This window comes from Poeciliopsis prolifica, unplaced genomic scaffold, assembly GCF_027474105.1.
Source record: "Poeciliopsis prolifica strain line A6 unplaced genomic scaffold, Auburn_PproV2 SCAFFOLD017, whole genome shotgun sequence".
NCBI lineage: Eukaryota > Metazoa > Chordata > Actinopteri > Cyprinodontiformes > Poeciliidae > Poeciliopsis > Poeciliopsis prolifica.
In genome coordinates this window covers 496,185-516,649 of record NW_026562392.1, presented here as the reverse complement: position 1 = coordinate 516,649, position 20,465 = coordinate 496,185, and the positions used below count along the sequence as shown (strand labels likewise).

Sequence of the window (20,465 nt, the reverse complement as noted above, 5' to 3'; positions counted from 1 at the left end):
AGGACAGTGAAAGTGCTTGTGGAACTAGGGAGGGGGTAGTAAATAGGCTAATGCTTGTGTAACTTGGATGATTACATGCATTTTTATTAAGAAACAACACTTTCTCCACAGTTTTTAGTTTCAAACGATTCCTCTTTTTTTGACACTACTTCTCCAGCCTTTGAAAAGAAATGCTGCTCCCAAATATCCTTTCTATCACTCTCTCTCCTAAACTCTCCAAACACCAAACTAACTGTCTCAAACTAAATAACCACTATACAAACTATCAAAACTCTATCCACTCTCTCAACTGACCGCAACTTGCCTACAACAACCCACATTTTGAATATGGAGCCTGTGGGGTTTATAAAGCTGTCAAACCCCACGCTAAAATCTGAACCACTTCCTGAAGCAGTCACGTGATACAGCCGGGCACGAGGCTTCGGACGTCATCGTTTTCGGCTCCTCCCCTAAACGAAGCAAGCTTCGATACGCGCTTTACGGAAACGCCCCCTCCATTACTCGACACACGCTTCGAAGCTTCGGCACATCACGTAACATCACTAATAAGATGCTTCTCGCATACTTGCTATTTGTTAGCCTAGCCTTAGCTCAGCTTTAACTGTACACCTAGGCGGCCTGTGCAAACTGCCTGATCCTCCTCCCAGCCAGAGGCACTACACATAGAGCTCGTGGTAAGTGAAAAGCTCATTATCTGCATGCTTTTAGACTCGATGTTTGACATTTATGTTTGCTAGACGCTGCTGTTTGTCCTTGGCCTGTTGCCCTGTGGTTCCTGGCTGGTGGTCCGCTGTTACTGTGGTTATCCGTTGTCAGCAGCCCACCTGTCACCCTGGTTGCTGGCTTTCTGCCTGCCGTCGTGGTCAGCGTGAACCTGCCCCTTGTCCAGTGTGGCTGGTTCGGACTGGTGACCAGCTTGGACGGATTCTGCTGGTGCCACTCTGGGTGGCGTCTGCTGGCCTGGATCCTTAATTGAACGATCGCTGCTTGATTGGTTGTGGACTGAACGATAAATATGAAATGACTTATGTAATTTGAATATCTGTTTTACCTTGACAGGAAAGGCCAATTCGTGGTGTTGGTGATGGACTTTCCGGGTGGTGGTACTTTTTTGATTTGTTGCACAATTTTCTTTTGTTTTGCTGTTTTGTTTGCTGTGTTTCTTTTTATTTAGGTCACTACCCTGAACTGCACTGCCATCCTGTACTTGAGCCATCACTGTTATTTAAATGTGTGAATGGTTTTAACATAGTATATTTTATTGATTAGAATGAAATGGTGTAATAAAATTATTGAATTTGGTGAGATTGTCTCAAGCCTCATCTGTAGTGGGCCTGTGTGCCTTAAAGGTAACTTTTTGGGAAGAATTATTACAACATCTCAAATACAGTTCTTTTGAAACACTGGTACCGTCACACACGGATCATAGAATTCGGTTCAACAGCAACCTCTGATTTCATTGCTTACAAGGTTTTGCCTAAAAATCCAACTCCTTATAACAGAAATTCTACTATGACTTGAACAAATAAATGAATCAGCCATTACAACAATACAGCAATAGAGCCAGCAAGAATATAAATGTAAAATAAGTCAATTAAAACTCCTCAAGAAACACCAATATTAGACAGACACTCTGGTCATAGCTCAACTTTAATGTGGAATATATTCTTATTGAATGAGCTTACATGACATTACATTATAATAGTGAATAAACTTCATCAGATCTGAGTAGCTATCTGTTCAAAAAGAAATAAGCGGTGGATACAGTCTGACTCTGCTTGGTCATTCCAGACATTCTCTATAAAACACTGCATTTAGGAACTGGAGAACTGCCACACTGATCAAAACCTCTTCACAGTTAAGACAGAAACGACAGATCAAACAGACAATATACATGCTCTTCAAAAACTGGTTTTACAAATCGGGATATAGCGAGACGAGTCTAATCGGTCTAACATTACTTAATTCCAACCAAGTGGATGGAGTGAAAGAGGACATGAAGATAGTTGGTGTGAGAAAAGATGTGAAAGATAGGATTGCATTTAGGCAAATAATTTGCTGTGGCACCCATAAAGGGAAAAAGCCAAAAGGAAAAGATTGTCAAATGGATACAACACAACAAAATTAAGACTTTATTAACAAAACAGAACAAAAAAAAAATATATATATATGTGTGTGTGTGTGTGTGTCCAATTCTCATCATGACATACTAATGTCAAACCTTTCTTTGTTGGCTTCATTTGAGTTTCATGAATATCAACACAGTGGGAACTGTTGAGGTCAGATGTAAATAAAGGTTAATGCCTGATGACGACAAGTTCTTCTGAGACTGGGCCGATCCCCTCCCTGTCCTTCACCCGGTGCCCCGCCTCTGAAACTTTTTTAAAACCATAAAACTTTTAAAACCATAAAAGTATCCAATATTCTAGTTTATTTTTACTAGTTTATTTATACTATTTTCACTAAAACCCCTCTTGTGATACGTCTTTTTATAAATCAAAGAGAACAGGAGTAAAATTTCCTAATGAAAAGACGGAAAAAGCACAAGTCATGACCATATGAGTTTTGAGTTATGCTATAAAAGGCCTCCGTTCTCAAGCTTGCAGACATGCACATTTAAGCAGCGTTGGAGATGATGGAGTAGAGATGTTTGTTTTCTACTGGAAACCAGCAGAGCGGCTCAGACATCCGACTGGGACACCCTGATTACAGCAGCTACCTGTAAAACACAACCAGAGCAGATAGAAGGCATCAATCATCCAGAAACATCACAACAGCTCTGCCAGCAGCTCCACCACCAGCAGCTCCACCACCAGCAGCTCTACCACCAGCAGCTCTACCCTCCTTAGTCTTACTAAAGACTACACAAGGTTCAGGACTTGCACTAGAGCCAAAGACCTATAATTTCTTTTGTGAAAAATTAATTGGTACAAATTCTAAAAGTGTCACAGGTTATGGGAAGTAATTTATGATTAGTGGTCAATGGCAGAGTTTTAATTAAGTCTGGGCCAGAGTTCAGAGTGCTTGAGATGGAAGTGGTTCATTAATCACAACCAGCAAACCAGCTCAGGACATGAAAGGCCTTTATGCATCACTTTTATATGAATTACATTTAATAACTGTCCTGCTAAAAACATGACTGAGTAAAGCCATCAAGCACAATTTTAAGGATTAAGTTGCTATTTGATTAAATGTATATGGATCCAAAAAATAAGATGTTTATAAAATGCATCTAGTTTTTATGTTATTTTCAGCAGTAAGTATATTTAAAAACAGCATTTTAATGGAAAACTAAAATGTTCACAATAAAGTATAGATAAATTACATGACAAAATGCTACTGCAAAAGTAATTTTACAAACATCCTCAGGTAATGTTCAGTGAAAAATGTAAAATGTAAATGGTCTGACATGTGTCCAGGCAGATAACAGCTGACTAGAGAGAACAAACAGGTAAATGGGGAACTAATGGAGTGTTATCTATGAATTCAGATGTTGATGTTCAAAATTCCATGTTAGAGAAACAACAAGACTGTCCTCTGAAGTAAAACTTCTGAGATTTTTACTCAATATGAATGCAGGAAAACTTACAGCTTTAACCCATTTCTTAGCACATTTTACTATTTGCATTTCATTAAACCAGAAATGCAGATAATGATGCAAAAAGTTTTTGAGTCATGAGATTGACATAAATACATCACTGTACTTGGTGTTGTGATGCTAATTCTAGTTAGCACCTAGTTAGCACACTCTTAGAATGTTTTTTCCATGTCCAACTTTTGAGAAAATGAAATTGAATACCTCCTAAAATCAACTAGAAGAAAATGTGAGGTTTTGCACATATTGCAATATCAAAATCCCACAACGCTGCTGCATGCTATTGACCTGTTATAGTTATGATCATTTCTACCTCTGTCTAATTGGTCACAAATAACTCACCAACATCTAAGACCAAATATTTTTGTTTGCTTTTTGAATGCATGCACTCAGAGAACTGCGTTGTTAGTAGCTTATCCTGCTAACATTTCAGGTCTCTGAGGTCAGCTGAGGTCACTCCCACTGACCTTCGGATGTTCCACTGGGAACAGCTGTTGGAAACATCACTTCCAGGTCCAAGTTCTGATGGTCAAAGTGGATGAAGTGCAGCAAAGGTCCAACTTCCATCTAGTTTCTAGGACAGGATGCATATGCCACTAGCTGATGCTTCTCTACACGAGACTGGCATTCTAATGAACAATCAGTATGATTCACTAAGCAACAGATATGATTTCCATGTTGTGACTTTTTAAGTCTTATCTGAACATGACTTATTTTTAATCCTACGTGGAGCCCTAAATTAGATCTTGTTTTAGCTTACAGTTCCTCAGAGCAGTTTAACCCTTAGAACAGACGGGTCTGTTCACGGCCCATGGGTCTCTTCACCCCACTGACAACCTTTGAGTGGCGTTTGTAGTAAAAGTGAAAACTGTTTAAGAAAGCCAGTGAAACAACTTTTATTTTGAAGGCCACCATCTTGACGTTACATGTTCTCATCAGCCAGTTATACCTTGTCTGGACCCAATTTTCACATTTCAATATAGTCAGTTCATTTTAGTCACCTGACTCTCTTTATCCAAACAATACATTACTCGAAGTTACAGGGGGCCTCATAAGTGACACTTTTTAATTATAATAAGACATGAAATATTTGAGACATTAAATTTATTTTCTCTCTGTATGCCTACATTGATGACAATATAGCTTAGAGTCTATAATAGATTGTTAGCTAAACAGTTTTTCACCTCTGATGTCCTGTGTTCACAGCCAAAGACACACCACTTGGTTCTGTGATTTCTTTTCATTTAATGGATGTTGATCTGCTTTCTTAACTGTACACACTGCGGTACATGGGAATTAGACAGAATTAAGTAAGGAGGAATAAAAGAGAAATCAAAGCTCAGACTACATTTTTATGTTGGGGACATCAAAAAACAACCAAAGCTATCATTACATTTTAGTTACAAAGCCTATTAAACACACACACATTTGCCTCAATGGTCTCACAGCAGCATTACATCAAATAACCTAAATAATATTGAAGTTTTGGCTGAAATTCTTCCTCTGTGGTTTAGGAAAGTGCAGAAATGAAAAACTTCCATCTGACTAAGATGGGATTACAACCTGTGATGGAGGAAAAGTAAGCACAAAGAGGTGAGAATAGGGCAAGAGGGAGAAAACACAGAGCACCGGAGGGAGAGGAAGAGTGATGACAGGATTATGAAGTTTGACAGGAGAATGAACATGACTGCACTGCAGAGCCTGTCCATGCAAAGACCCCAGGCGACCGTCAGATCTGTGATTTTGTGCCCATCTGCACAATGTCACAATGCTGACCAGCTGCAGGCATGCCAGTTTAGGATAGCAGAAGTTACATTAAACACGCCAACCACAGGAAGATCTATGGATGTAGGCATGGGGAGGAAACGTGTCACAATGTCATTATAGATCTTATATATGATACTCAGATGCAGACATAATGGAGCCGGCTTGCTGCTGGAGAAAAGCCATCTCTGCCTGAGACATGCGCTGAGAATAGATGAACATTTTCAACTTCATCAAGTTTGGTTTGACCGGTAGCTGTATTTTAATATTATTTTTTTCAGAGTGGAATGATTATACAAATGTAATACATTACAAAATTAATGGATTCTAATTTTTTTTTAATTAATAAAATTTTGTTGTAGCCTATACATTTGAACTAATTGAGAATTTTTGCTAATCAGCACTTTCAACTAAATCATTTCGAAATTGTGTTGAATTCTCCAGATTGGGCTTAAACTTGACAAAAGAAAGTTGCATTAAAGTTTCATATGTTTAAGCATTCCTGCTAGAAAGGATTTAATTCACAGCACTTAAATTCCCATCAATGGACAAATCCCATAAGGTCAATGAATACTTAAGAAAAAAAAAAAGAGGATTTGCACAAATTGAGCAAATCTTTTAGAACATAAAAACAGCGTAATCAGATGTATCACCACTGCACCAAGACATGAAAGCAATTATGTTCGAGGATCAAGTCAGCCATAATACAGGTACCAAATCATTTCTACTAACAGATTTAACAGAGAAGACATCATCTCTAGGACAAAATACTAAAATACCAAACTAAAATGGAGCAACACATCGAAGCCTTACACTAGAGTCAGATTCCCTTCATGTAAACAGTCTATGAATCTATGGAGATTGTTGATTGAACTGGATGGAGTCCTCTCTGGAATGATCACTCTGTGTCTGACATTTATTTATGAACCACACATTTAGCAATCAAAGGAGTTCTCAGGAAATCAAAGAAAACTTCAATTAACAAAAAACTCCAAGCACAAAAACAAACTTCCATACTAAATTAAAAAATACTGCATTGCACATTTTTATTTGAAAAGACCACCTGCATGTGAAAAAAATAAATGAAATATCCACGACTTTTGATTTGCAAGCACCTTAACACAAGCTGCTTTTTAACAGCTGTAGTTGTTTTACAAACCAGAATCAACAGCCATTAAAACAAAGTTTCATTTAGTTGTTAAATAAAAAGTCCAGGACCCACACATTATTGTGCCAGGCCCTTTCCAGGCAACAGCAAGTTAACATTCATAAATGTAACGTTTTTTTTTTTTTTCTGCACCAACAGAAACATTTCTCCTTTTAATCAGGCAGCAGCCAAATATGCTTATGTTCACTTGCAAGCGTCGCTATTAGAGTGAGATGAAGTGGTTGATCACAAATAATGAACTGATTAACTGAGCAGAAACTTAAAAACACTCGGTGATAAAAATTTGAGTGCAGACAAGGTTATTTCCATTTTCAGATGATAAAGAAACTCTCTTACTCTGCTTAATAATACCTGCAGTAGAAGTGAGCATGCATGTTTCCACCTCCAATCTGACGGACGGGCTTCTGATCTGGATCGACCCAGAGCTTTATCAGACGAGTCTGATCTGTTCAGATCAACTCTGGTGAAGCAAACGTTTTTTTTTAATGGATCTGATTTAGCTTTCACAAGTTTCCTACTCTGTCACCCTCTCCTCTTTTTGTGACTCAGGCCCACACCTCATCCCTCAGCTCCCTCTGGTCTAAAGAAGAAGCAATTTTCAGATGTGCAATATTAATATTTTCTTTATGTGCCTCAAGGTGCCCCAAGGTGAGGTACAGACTTGACATTACCCACATAAGGAAGCTACTACTACTACTATGTAGTTTATTTCAGTGGATTCTAAATAATTTGCTGATTTTTTATTGTAAATCTAAATCAGTCACAAAAAATACTCCTGATTGGGGATTTTTTTCCTGGACCCATGTTTCCCAACCCTGGTCCTCAAGGCACAGTGCCCTGCAAGTTTTAGGTGTTCCCCTGCTTTAATGCAAATCATTCAGCTGATTGCAGTTCAGCAAACACCTGTTAACTGAAATCACCTGGGCTGAAGAAAACAAAGAGCTAAAACATGCAGGGCAGTGTGCCAGAAGAACAAGGGTTGGAAAACGCTGTCCTGCACCATATCTAAAACATTTGAAAGAGCTTGGGAAGCTGAAAATGATTCTGAAGGTAATTGACAAGCAATTGGCAGACATTTAAATAAATCCATCCAGGATTGCCTTTTATTTTTCTTGCTGCTGATTGGCTGAAGCCCCAACAGCAGAGATATGGAAGACTGTGGATGTTAGCTTCTACAGTAGTACTGGGATGGTTCACACTGCATGTGTATATTAAAACTGTATATTAAAACTAGAGTGTATACTTTTATGAAGAAATGTGTTTTATACATATTTGTTGAAATTTTGATTATGTTGTAACAGAACAATATAAAGGATAGATTATCTGTGAAATTTTTTTTAGCTCTTCTGCCTTTTCCCGGTGCTCCCAATGCTAACTACAAAAATACACCACTCAGTCAGAAACACTGAGGGAGTGCTTCCAGCCCTCCCTCAGTTAGAGTCAGGGGGAGGGTTTTAGTGCTGTCAATCACTTCATGTAGGTGCCACTCACATCCTCCCCCTTGCTCTCTGCTGTGCAACAGCTCCTTCCCCACATTGGAGAATGTCACGAATGCTAAGGCTAGCAAGCATGGTTACTGATGATGGCATACAGTTTTCCTGTAATGTTAAGGTTTCTCAGGCATGAGAAACCTTCATTAAGAGCAGCTATATGTCAACAGTGCTGCTACTTGCATTCGGACATCTGATATTTGCTTATATTAACACTAGTTTAGATTACACTTGTACATTCTTCAATGCAACTTAGTGCAATGCTTAGAAGCCAAAGAAAGAAAGAAAAAAGTCAGTTATTTTCTTGACCCGACATGGGTCAATGTCAGCTGAGAGGAAAGCATCCAGCTGAGCAAACAAACATGCAGCTGAAGGTTTGCTGTGTTTCGCGGTGGAGCAAAAGGAGGTATTTTATATGGATGCGAGATTAAAGGTCATGAAAAAGTATTAAAATGCTTCTCCTCAAGTTTTGGCTAATCATCTTTCCACAGCTGTGAGCTAAAGGAGTCAGCAGCTCTGTCAGATCACTGTTGTCACAGTGTGTCGTCTCCCACTTTGCAGTGACAGAGCATTACCCACCCAGCCTCTAATCCCCTTCAGCAAACTTTGTGGTAAGCTGACGGCATGGAAGAAGATAAATAAGGATTTCATTTTTTTTCCCCTGAAATAAAAAAAAAAAAAAAAAAAGAAGTGGCTTTGCCCTTTGCAGCTTCAGATAGAATTTTCTATCAGGTAATATGCACAAAAAGCAGAAATAATCAAACCTAGTGAGAATAAACAAAGACCTTCCAGTCTCTTCCTTCAGTGAAGAGTTAAGTTAGTAACAAATCAGTAAGCAAAGAAACTTTGCACACTCTGAGTAGAGACTGAGGACGTCAGTGACAAATGTTTTGCATTAACTTTGTTGTTTATGTTTCCCACAGAGGATGTGAAATAACCCTATTAAATCAAGTACTCACTTGGCCATTAATCTCAATGCAGCTGACTAGTCCCTCAAAGCTAATGGGGTTTATAATTTGCATGAGGCGAGTTTACCCACAAAGCTTCGCCTAAGAGGATTGCTGTTCAGACAGAGAGCTTATTGTCACACTTGTTCATAGACACGGATTAACGATACCCGGCCCAAAGAACTCCAGGAACTGTTGCAGCAACTCATAAGTTCTCCTTCACTGGCTCAGATATCCATCAGAGAGACAGACATTCAGCCTGCATGATGCATGGCAATATCGCCAGCTTTTGTCTACAAGATACCACAACATGTCAAGGCCCCTACCATAATGAATTATAATGAAAGTTCTTGTTACCAAAATATATGTTTGTGTTGGTTTTGAAACTTCCAGAGTCAACTTTTTCAATTCACACATTCTCGTTTCAAACAATTCCTCATTCCCGAATACACAGTATTTATTTTTCTGTCATATCATCAAAGCCTGCCTGATTTCTGGCTCTGTCTTGTCAGTGGAGCGTTTTACGTGATTTGAATAAGCTACTTTCAGTATAAGCATATCTGCTATGTTTCATAGTGACTAAAGCAGCTTTGCAGGCTAAATATAACATAGAATAACTGCATTCTCTTTATAGCAGAGAGGTGCTACAAATGTGGCTTACAGTAGAACCATAACTAAAAGTCAGGTGGAAAATAGGAGCAGAAAAAAAATGCATGTTCTGATATAGTTTGATGAAAACATATTTCTCTCGATCAGGTTACACATTAAAGTATTTTGAAGCACTTGTAGGAACAATAATGCAGTTTTGGCTAATAATGTAACAATTGATATTCTAGTTTTGGCTATTTTAATGGTGATAAAGCCAATGATAATAACTAGCCAATGACATAATGAAATATGTTATTGTGGGGTATTGTTAGTGTATTTAAAAAAAGTTAATAATTGCAGCGAACAATACTTAAACAGGACTGTATTCCTTGGAGAAAAAAAATGCATTTTTCATTTTTTTGCATTAATAATGGTGTGTGTAGACCAGTATATTAATAATTACTTTCAAGTCCATTTGTCAATTACGGTATGTCACTTTGCAGAATTTGTTAGAATTCAGGAAGAAAACGATGGTCATTTGACCACCTTTCACACACTTATACATTCTTCAAGGAATAATTGGGTGTTCTTTTATTGATCTTACAAACAGTCAATAACATGACTGTTTTTAAGCACCTTAGATTATTGTCAAATGTTAATACATCACTGGCTTTATTACAACTAAAATGCTATAAGCAGGTATTACATTTTTGTTTGAAAGTGCTTTTTTGTAAATGGAGGCAAGTACAAAACAAAAATGTAATCCATTTACTGTGACAGTCACACAGGGATTTCTCTTAAGTATTAAATTGGTACAGTGAATGCAGAACTACAGATAAATTCATCACTTAGAACATTTATTTTGTTTATTAAGTTCTTCAGCAAATGACATCAGTTTTTAAAGCAAGATTTGTCCAAGAAGTCAATACCAATTCAAGTTGCAAGGGAGTCTAAAAAAAATGCATGGAGGACTACAAGTGATGAAGCAAAGTGGACTGTTTTCTTGAGAAAAATTAAAAGTAAAAAAATTACCAACATAAAACAGGATTTGCAAATGATCTACAAACTCTTAAAAATCTTAATGTAGTAACCATCTCCATTATCCTGTAACTGGGTCAAAATCTGCTGTTTCTCAATCAGATACCCAATCAGAGGCCTTGTATGATGCTTGAGACCAAACTTCATGTGTCACCTCCTCTTCATGTATCTCACTAGTTTTGTCTTTCTTTAAATATGGGAAATTCTTATGCCATAATCCAAGAGCAGACATTTTCAGTTTGAAAGACATAACATTCTGCTTTCAGACTGAAAATATGTACTCTTGGATTATGGCAGAAAAACCCCCCATACAAAAAAGCATAATGCAAAGATGTGATTTTTCAAAGCACTTTTATTCCTAAGCTAAGGTGTTAAGTGTTAGTTTCTCTATGCATTATTGCTTTAAAGGTTTTTAGTCCATTCATTTATTTAACCTTGACCTCCATCAGGTTTGACATTCAGTATGATTGCACAGGCTCTACCCAATTTAAACCCTAATTATACATTGACTAATGTTACTTTTAATTAGTATTTTCAAAATGGCCTTCCATTTTCACAGTCATAGTTTTAAAATAAACTCTTTAAAAATTATTTTATAGACAGAAAATCAGCAACCTAACTTTAGCCATGATGTGTCACATGACAGTATCCTAACCAATACACAAACAATCTCAGCCTGATAGCCTGACACGTAATCAATTACAAATTTAATGACTATTGGCTGACAGTGCTGCAATTGTACCTACATATTAAATCATTTTTATTTGCATTGTTATGGCTCTTGGCTTAATGTAGATTTTTATTATTGGTTCTATGTTGCAAGACTTTATGTTTTTGTGTTTATTGTGTAAAGCACTTTGAAATGCCTTGCTTCTGAAATGTGCTATACAAATAAAAAGTTATGATTGATTGATTGATTGATTGATTGATTGATTGATTGATTGATTGATTGATTGATTGGTAGCTTTCCCTTCCTGAGTCTTTCTGAAATCAATACAGTGTCTAAAACACACACAAAGAAACTAATATTCCCCAAGTAGAAGGTTGATAGAAATATATTGATCACTGAATGTAGAGTGGATTAAGAAAAGTGTAATGATGATGAAACCAGGAAAAATTTAATTATTTGCACAGAGAACGTGTTTGATCAAAGCTTTTTTACATCCTCATCATTAGTGTGATTTTTAATGGCTTTTTGCCATTCTGATCATTTTACTATGTCATGTACTTCACAACAATTATTAATAATTCTTATAATGCTCAACTGTCAGCATTTTGCTGTGGTCATCTTCTTCTATAAACTTATTTTTATCTGGCATAATAAAAAACAAAGTGGAGAAAAGGCAAAAGCCAAACAGGCAAAACATCTCAGTACTTCTAACATTTTGTCATGTTAGAAAATATATTTTTTATTTTACTTAAAATTATGAAAAAAATCTTAGAATTCCAAAACTTCTAGGAATTTTTCCAAAATCGCGTCACAGCGAGCTACTTTTAATCTGGGCCATATCTTTATCTTCTTTTTTTTCTTTGCTCTTCTGTATGTGTAATCTGGGATGGGTAGTAGGAAGTATAAGGCCTCATTTTCAGGTAGATGTGTAGAATTAGCATATTTTAGGTCTGTGCATACACTACTCAAATGACTGTGTAAACAAGATGTGCGGACATAATTCCTTTAGAACCAAGTGTCAGTTATTGCATTATTTAGAATGCCATAAAGAACCAGCCTATTGATTTTCAAGCTGAAGTGGCTCCCTGGTTATTTCTGTCATTGTCACCTTCATTAAACTGATGTATGGCACACACCATCCTTCATTCTGCCTCCTCTTCTGCTGCTCTCCATTTCTCTTTCATTCGCTGTCTACCTTATTGTGTGTTGAACTCTTCTAAGCAGATTTACTATGGCTTTATGCCAGTTACAAAGTCCAGTCTGGTATAAGTATATGAGCACTGGTAAATAAAAACAAAAAAGATTTGAGCTGCAGTGCTAAAGTGCTTTCTGAGAGATGTGGACACAATCATCTTTGCGTATGAAGAGTTTTCTTTTCAGAAAAGAGAGTTTGGGGAAGAATTCAGAGAGCCAGAGCAAAGCAGCTGTGGATCAGCAGGAAAAAGTGCTTATCTGCCAATTGGAAGGCTGGGATTTTAGTTTCTCCCCTCGCCACACATTGCAGTGTCCTTAGGCAAGACAACAGGCACCGCATTGTATGTGTGTCTGTGAAAGGGTGACTTGTAGTGTGGCTAGTAATTGGTCAGAGATGCTACACTTAACAAATCCCTTCATTTATAATTTTTTGAAACTTTCCTGTAGCCAAAATTAGAGAATTATAATGACATTTAACTTGAACTTTTATTTAACGTTTGTCACTTAATATGTTTTTAATCTATGTGCAAGTCTTCATCAGACAAATCAAGATATAAAATATGTTTCCTGTGCTTGTTCTCATTCAACATATATATATATATATATATATATATATATATATATATATATATATATATATATATATATATATAATATATATATATATATATATATATATATATATATATATTATATATATATATATACACACATATATATACATGTATATATATATATATATATACACACATATATATACATGTGTATATATATATATATATATATATATATATATATATATATACACACATATATATACATGTATATATATATATATATATATATATATATATATATATATATATATATATATATATATATATATATATATATATATATATATATATATACATGTATATATATGTGTGTATATATATATATATATATACATGTATATATATATATATATATATATATATATTATATATATATATATATATATATATATATATATATATATATATATATATATACATGTATATATATATAAATTCCCTTCTCACCCACCATGGGTGGTTCTTATCCTCTGAGCTCGGGTCCTCTACCAGAGGGCTGGGAGCTTGAGGATCCTGTGCAGTATCTTGGTTGTGCAGGCTGCACATTTCTGGACTGATGTTGTTCCTGGGATCTGTTGTAGCCATTGCTGCAGTTTGGGGGTTACTGCCCCGAGGGCCCCGATGACCACAGGCACCACTGTGGTCTTCACCTTCCAGGCCCTCTCCAGTTCTTCCCTGAGGCCCTGGTATTTCTCCAGTTTCTCGTGATCCTTTTTCCTGATGTTGCAGTCGCTTGGTATTGCTACATCTACCACAACGGCTTTCCTCTGTTGTTTATCCACTACGACAATGTCTGGTTGGTTCACCATTACCATTTTGTCTGTCTGTATCTGGAGGTCCCACAGGATCTTAGCTCTGGCGTTCTCCACCACCTTTGGAGGTGTTTCCCACTTTGATCTCGGGGTTTCCAGTCCATATTCTGCACAGATGTTTCTGTACACTATGCCTGTCACTTGGTTATGTCGCTCCATGTACGCTTTCCCTGCCAGTATCTTGCACCCTGCTGTTATGTGCTGGACTGTCTCAGGGGCCTCCTTGCACAACCTACACCTTGGGTCTTGTCTGGTGTGGTAGGTCTGGACCTCTATTGCTCTGGTGTTTAGGGCCTGTTCCTGGGTGGCCAGGATGAGGGCCTCTGTGCTGTCCTTGAGTCCAGCTTTTTCCAGCCATTGGTAGGATTTACTGATATCAACCACTTCTGTTATTTGCTGGTGGTACATCCCATGTAGGGGCTTGTCCTCCCATTACGGTATCTTTGGCACCTCAACCTCTGTTCCCTGTTGTCTGAGACATTCGCTGAGCACATTGTCAGTTGAGGCTTTGTATCTATGGATGTTTCGTCATGGACAGTGGTTCTCACACTCACTAATCCTCTGCCTCCTTCCTTGAGGCTCGTGTACAGTATCAGGGTGCTGGATTTGGGGTGGAACCCTCCATGCATTGTTAGTAGTTTTTGAGTCTTAATATCTGTGGCGTTTATCTCCTCCTTTGGCCAGCTAAAGGAGGGTTTCTGATTACTGGCAAGGCATAGCTGTTTATTGGATTTTGTTTTGTTCTTGCCATTGAGCTGGCCTCTCGTTGGAGATATATATATATATATAAAATATATAAAATTTAATTGTTGTTTTTGTTTTATTCTTGTATTCTTGTAGGGTTCCAAATTTTTTCTGAGAGGCTGATAGGAATCGGGTTGATATGGACTGTGCTGCAGGTAAAACATCCAAGCTGCCTTATTCTAGATAAATGTTGGGACTCTATGCATTGTCAGGTCTTTTTATGAAAGACTTTGAACGGTGTGTGATCCTGTTAAACTGGCAGACTTTCTTCATCCAAAAACTGTGAAGAAACTTTCTTTTTCTTTTTTTTTTGATAGCCAAAGAGCCAGATTAGCCCATCACATTACAATATTTTACCAGTAACAGTTGGATGCCCTGTCTTTTAAATGTTCTTTTGATGATCACAATGGTAGGTCACAGAAAGGCAGTTCATTATTGTAAATAATGTTGGTCGTCATGTTCATCATGTTAAACAAATGCTTAACAGTGTTTACAAATCATGTTTTAAATTTTATGAAGCAATCATTCTGTTCCATTTTTATGGCTGTTTTTCATTCTCCATCCAGTACATTTTTGCACTAATTCAAAAATCTGTTTTACAAAGATGGTGATAGATCTAAGAAAATTGATCCACATACATGGAATCTATAAGGTTGGAGTTATTTGCATAATTTTTTCCCACATATTTTTTCCCCACTTTACACTAATAAACCCAATGGATGCAGAAAGTGATCACAGATAAACAGTAAGGAGGAAAAAACAACCTAATTTGCAATCTGACTTAGTGATTTCAGCCTCGAGTCACTTATTCGTGAAACTACAAAAAGAAGCCCTGAAAGTTTACAATACTTATTTTGACTATTCCCCCATTCTTATGTTCTACCACCTGCAGCATATCTTATTTTCTGCCACTCTCCATTACTTTGCAGAGCTCTAAAATCTAATTTACACCAGCTGGTACATCATGGTCATTAAAGGAAAAATGTCTTCTCTCTGAATAAAAAATCTCAAATTACACCTTAGTTAATGAGCATGGCATTGTTGGGATAGTCCCATGTGTAAAGGAGAAAATGCAGATTCAGGTGGAAATGTATTTTATAATACATTGCTTAATAACTCTGACTCCTGATTTCAGAGTAATTACAGTTTGGATGTCTGCCTGACTATCAGCCTGGTGTGATGTAAACTGCAACATCAGTGGCATCCCACTATTCTCATCCAGATGCTTCTGTGACCAACAATTTGGACTCTACATTGTTCTTATCACTGACTATATAGAAGATCATTTACACATTACGATAAAATCTCCAGTGAGAGGGCACAAAGACTTGACCAAGAACAACAGTTCTAGAGCCTCCAGCTCCTGATGATGACAGTTCCTTCCTCTGGCTCAACAGAGACATATGAAGGCCAAAAGTTCAGTGGAACTCACTGAGTTTTGGTAGAGTCCAGTGTCAGTATTAGAAATAGAACTCGTGCTAATGAGGTAGTCTTGGCAAGTGCAGATTTTGTGTTTTTTGGTGAAGTGTCAGTCGACCAATAAGCTTGGCATTAATATAAAACTATACATTGGACTTGAATGTGAGATAGATGAGTCAAGCACATGTTTGACCCATTACCACAGGGGAGAATGTTACACAAAAAACAACCACCTAGACTGGGACGCCAGGGAAGCACTCCTTCTCCCACCCTAGATGATTGACGTTTGTGCATAGTCAATAATCCCATTGTAAAACATTTTTCGGTCAGCAGCGTCTTTTCTTTCTTCTTATCATGGCAAAATTTAACGTACTCTGATGTGTACAACTTACAAATCCTATCTTTAATCAGTTTTGATTCTTTTGATTTGTTTATGTGGAAATCTTGGTGTAAGAGATAAAACTGCTTTATCAAAAATTGTGAATGTCTGCAGTAAAATCACAGGTGCTCCTGACTGGCCTGAACAACGTTCATATTTTGAAAAGGCTAATTCCATTCCGTCAGTGATCTCTGTCTCCACTCACCTTTATCCCATTGAATCATTCTTTAGATTCCCTTCTGTTTGGAACAATAGGTATCAGCATTCGTTCATTTCTAGTGTTGCCTCTCTCCTTTTTTTTAATTAAATAATTAATTTAATGATTTAAACCCCGTTGAGATATGGATGTCATTTTCAAGAGGGACCTGTGCAGATATCTGCAATGCACAGCAATCTGGTTACAAAATAAAACTAATGAATACATATGCACAAGTATAAACAATAGAAAACAATTTAAAAGCTGTTTGATACAATCTTGTTGCCAGTTTTTAAGAACCGCTTGAAATAAATCCAATGAAATCAATTCTGACATCTTGAGTTCAGACTGGAGCTGATTCCAGTCTGTAGGAACCATGACACTGAATGCTCGCTTTTCTTTTTCAATTCGAACACGTGGAATGTAGTCAGCGAGAGGAGTTGTTAGTCTTTAAGTTCATGGAAAAAAAAATAAAAAATTTAACCGCTCAGTTTAAATGGTGTGCAGATTTTTTTTTAAGATTTATTAATATTTATTCACCTTTTGTCATACAGTCATTTACTTTTGATTAACAAATTTTGTGTTTTAACCTCCATTGAGTGTGGCACTAAGGGATCTTAGTGTGGCACATTTCATGTTTCATATTAACTGTTGGTGTGTTCTTGTTTTTGTTATTTTATTGTGACCTGCTGTAAAATGAATTGCTCATAGGCCCACGAATAAAGACCTGACTCTGCATCTACGAGAAGCCAGACTATGCCTCAGACCACCCAGGGACCAGATTCCAGACCCCACACCTGCCCACAGCAGCCCAGGGTAGAAGAAGATGGCTGTGGGGAGGATGGAGCTCCTGTAGTGGTGAGTATTAAAGCAAATCTGAAGAAGCCTCTGACTGAAGACATTCTTTTGTTGTATAAGAGTCTCATAAAGAGGATTATGTTGGATGCAAGTCATTCAAAGACCTGAGTTTTGACTTGCCTATAAATGAAATTCAGCATGGATATATCCTGCTTTTAAAGATCATTTATGAAATGAGATTGAGATTAATAATTATTTTCTCAATTTTAACAATTATTGTGGAATTGATGTTATAAATTGCATAATATGCCAGCGACAGTAAGTTCCAGAGCAGTGAGAAAAGTTGCTTACTCCTGCTTATAATACCAGCTTAACAAACACAGTGAGGCAGTCGTTTCACTGAGATTAAAGTGTGTCTAAAATCCAAATGTTTGATGGAAAGCTCTAAGTGTGACTTATTACGGCTGTGCTGAGACAAGACTGTGCTAGTGGGTAAAAGCATTTTCCTCCAGTAGGAATAATAATACTTAGGGTTTCTCCCCTCCTACACAAACACAAAGATTTGTTGTAATCCTGCCTCATCTGCTAAAACAAATTTTGGTCTATTTTCATAAACATGAAGTGCTGCTAATCTGAGATCTGAGTAAATACAGAAGCAGTCAAATCCTGCTTGAAATACATGTGGCAAAATAGCATAATGGATAAATCTGCAACCAGTATAGTCTTCAATATTGTGTTAAAATGAATGAAGTTAAAATGCACCCAGACATCCATTAATGATGTATTTGTTGGTTTGAAATATACTGTAAAAATTGGAGAAGGTGCGGCTCCAACATGTTTGTCATGAATGATTGACATTACATTGTGTGCATATATTTACTTGGAAGGTTTTGATTTTGCAATGTGTGCTATTACTCTCCTTAGAAAATGAGTCGATAAGATGAACTTGTATTTAAATAATTTATGCAGTACTATTGTTTTTGTTGCTGTAGCTATTTTCTGGCTGCACAAAGTTAATTATGAATGTATAGTGATTGAACTACAATTAGAATAACACATATCATCTAGTAAATTTGCTGTAAAATATGTTTATCATACTTTTTCACAATACTTTAGAATGCACTTAGGTTAACCAGCAAAAATAAGCTTTTTCTATCAAGATTATGAAGAGATTTACAATTTATTTTTTTTGTTTAGGAACAAAACAAAAAAAGTAGGTGGAGTCATCTTGCAAGAATAAGGTTGTAGGTTTGATTTTAGCTTTTGCATTTCAATATGTTCCTGGACATGGCACTTTACCCCATGTCATCTTGTGATCTGGGTATTGGTTTGAGTGCAGCTAGGTGCACATGACTCTAGTGTAAAGTGATTTGAGTGGAGAATGTGACTGAAAAAATCATGTTTATTCACAACTGGAAGATTGGAAGAAAGAAACATTTTCTCTGACAGCAAAAATACAAAGAAATAAAATAGTGACTGAGTGCAAATACCTTTCCCAAATATAATAGGTTTAGGACACAATACATGTGATGGTCTATGTGTGCGTCCAGGAGGAGTGACTCAATGCAGTCTGGTGGGTTTTCTTAGAACACCTAAAGCATTATCAGAGTCTTGGTGACATGTAAAACACTGCAGTAAATAGCATTAAAGTTACCATACCTTTCATCATCATTTCCAGAACGGGAAGCATTTTTATGCTACAGAGGATTTGATTTCAGTGCAACCCAAATATTAAACTTGGTTTTGGCACTGACGGGGTGATAATGTGTTTTCATAGCAAATACCTCACTCTTTATCAAGTGAATTATACTTCAAAATGCTGCTGTTAAGGACCTAAAATTGTAGCCAACAGTTCAGGTGAGATGAAGTGAAGAGCTCAGTTCTTCTGTGTTCAGGTGAATACAGTCAGACAATGAAACCAGATAACAGTCCACTTCACAACAAGTTTGTTTCTTTTATTTTCTGCAAATGTTATGTCAAGTCACTTTAGGATTGACCATCAATTACTGAGCCTCAGCACAGGGCCATTGATCCAACATGCTTTTTTATGAATAGAGCTCTTTGCTTGCTGGGTTACTATTTTTCTAGCCCAGAAAAAAGATAAAAGACAATCAATGTTTTATGCAAGCAGTAATGTCTTCTATTGAACATGTGGAGGAAAAAAAAAAAACTTCCCACTTCAGAGCAACATGAGGGTATAAATACTTTGGTTCAGTTTAAAGTACTGAACCAAAATAAGAACTGTTTAATAATGAGAAATTTCAAAACAGTTTAAATACAATGTTTAGGATGAATTAAGGGTTACTTTTAAAAATTAGGTGAATATATTTAAGGTTTAATCTTTATAATTATGCACATTTCCCAAGTATTATGACTTCATGTAGCCTGTCCCAGATTAAAAACAGTCATGTTATGCAGCCATAAATTATAGCACACAATATTTTGTTTTCAAATTTCTAAGTATACCAAAAAAATCCTAAATGCGGCTGCCATTCTTGGAACTTTAATTATAAGGAAAAAGGAATGACATGAAGCGATAATTCATTGATGGTAAATGGAACATTGCCTTCTAAAGGTGACCTTATCAAACAGGAGAATTCACTACTCAAACCAATTGTCTCTAACTTAAATATTCTGCATACTCTTTTTAGCAATGGCTAATTATTCTGAGTTCACTTAACAGGCCTGCATGATCAACTCTGACCTTTTGACAAAGAGGATACACTGACTCATATTTAAAATTGCTGTCCCAGATTTGCTTTGAGCAAATATAAAAAAATATAAAATGATTTTTTTTTTCTTTTTTACCACAGCTCTTCACCAAAGCATCAGTTTTAATAATTTGTTCTTATCACATCAGGAATTCAAAAATCTGGCTTCATGTTTACCACTGAAGATTAACAAGAATTATTCTGGTCAGCTGGAACTGACAGAATACACAATATGGTGGGCTTTAATCTGCTCCTGAAATCTGAGTTCATATGTCGCCTGATAATGATATTTTCTGATCCACAACTTAGTGACTTTAACAGTTGTGTCCAATCAT

General features: G+C 36.6%; 1 protein-coding gene and 1 long non-coding RNA gene across 3 annotated transcripts in view; one reads left to right on the top strand and one right to left on the bottom strand.

The window, feature by feature from the left end:
* Positions 1-457: 457 nt before the first annotated feature.
* On the top strand, positions 458-1,302 carry LOC129367531 (uncharacterized). Its single transcript, XR_008606711.1, has 2 exons — positions 458-674; positions 738-1,302. It is a non-coding gene; the product is annotated as an uncharacterized LOC129367531 (long non-coding RNA).
* Positions 1,303-1,632: 330 nt separating this feature from the next.
* tsnare1 (T-SNARE Domain Containing 1) overlaps positions 1,633-20,465 on the bottom strand; it is a 122,621-nt gene continuing 103,788 nt past the window's right edge. For both annotated transcript variants that reach the window (XM_055042057.1, XM_055042060.1), the window contains exon 12: positions 1,633-2,719. The gene's annotated coding sequence lies outside the window, so the exon portion shown is untranslated. The remainder of the gene's footprint in view (positions 2,720-20,465) is intronic.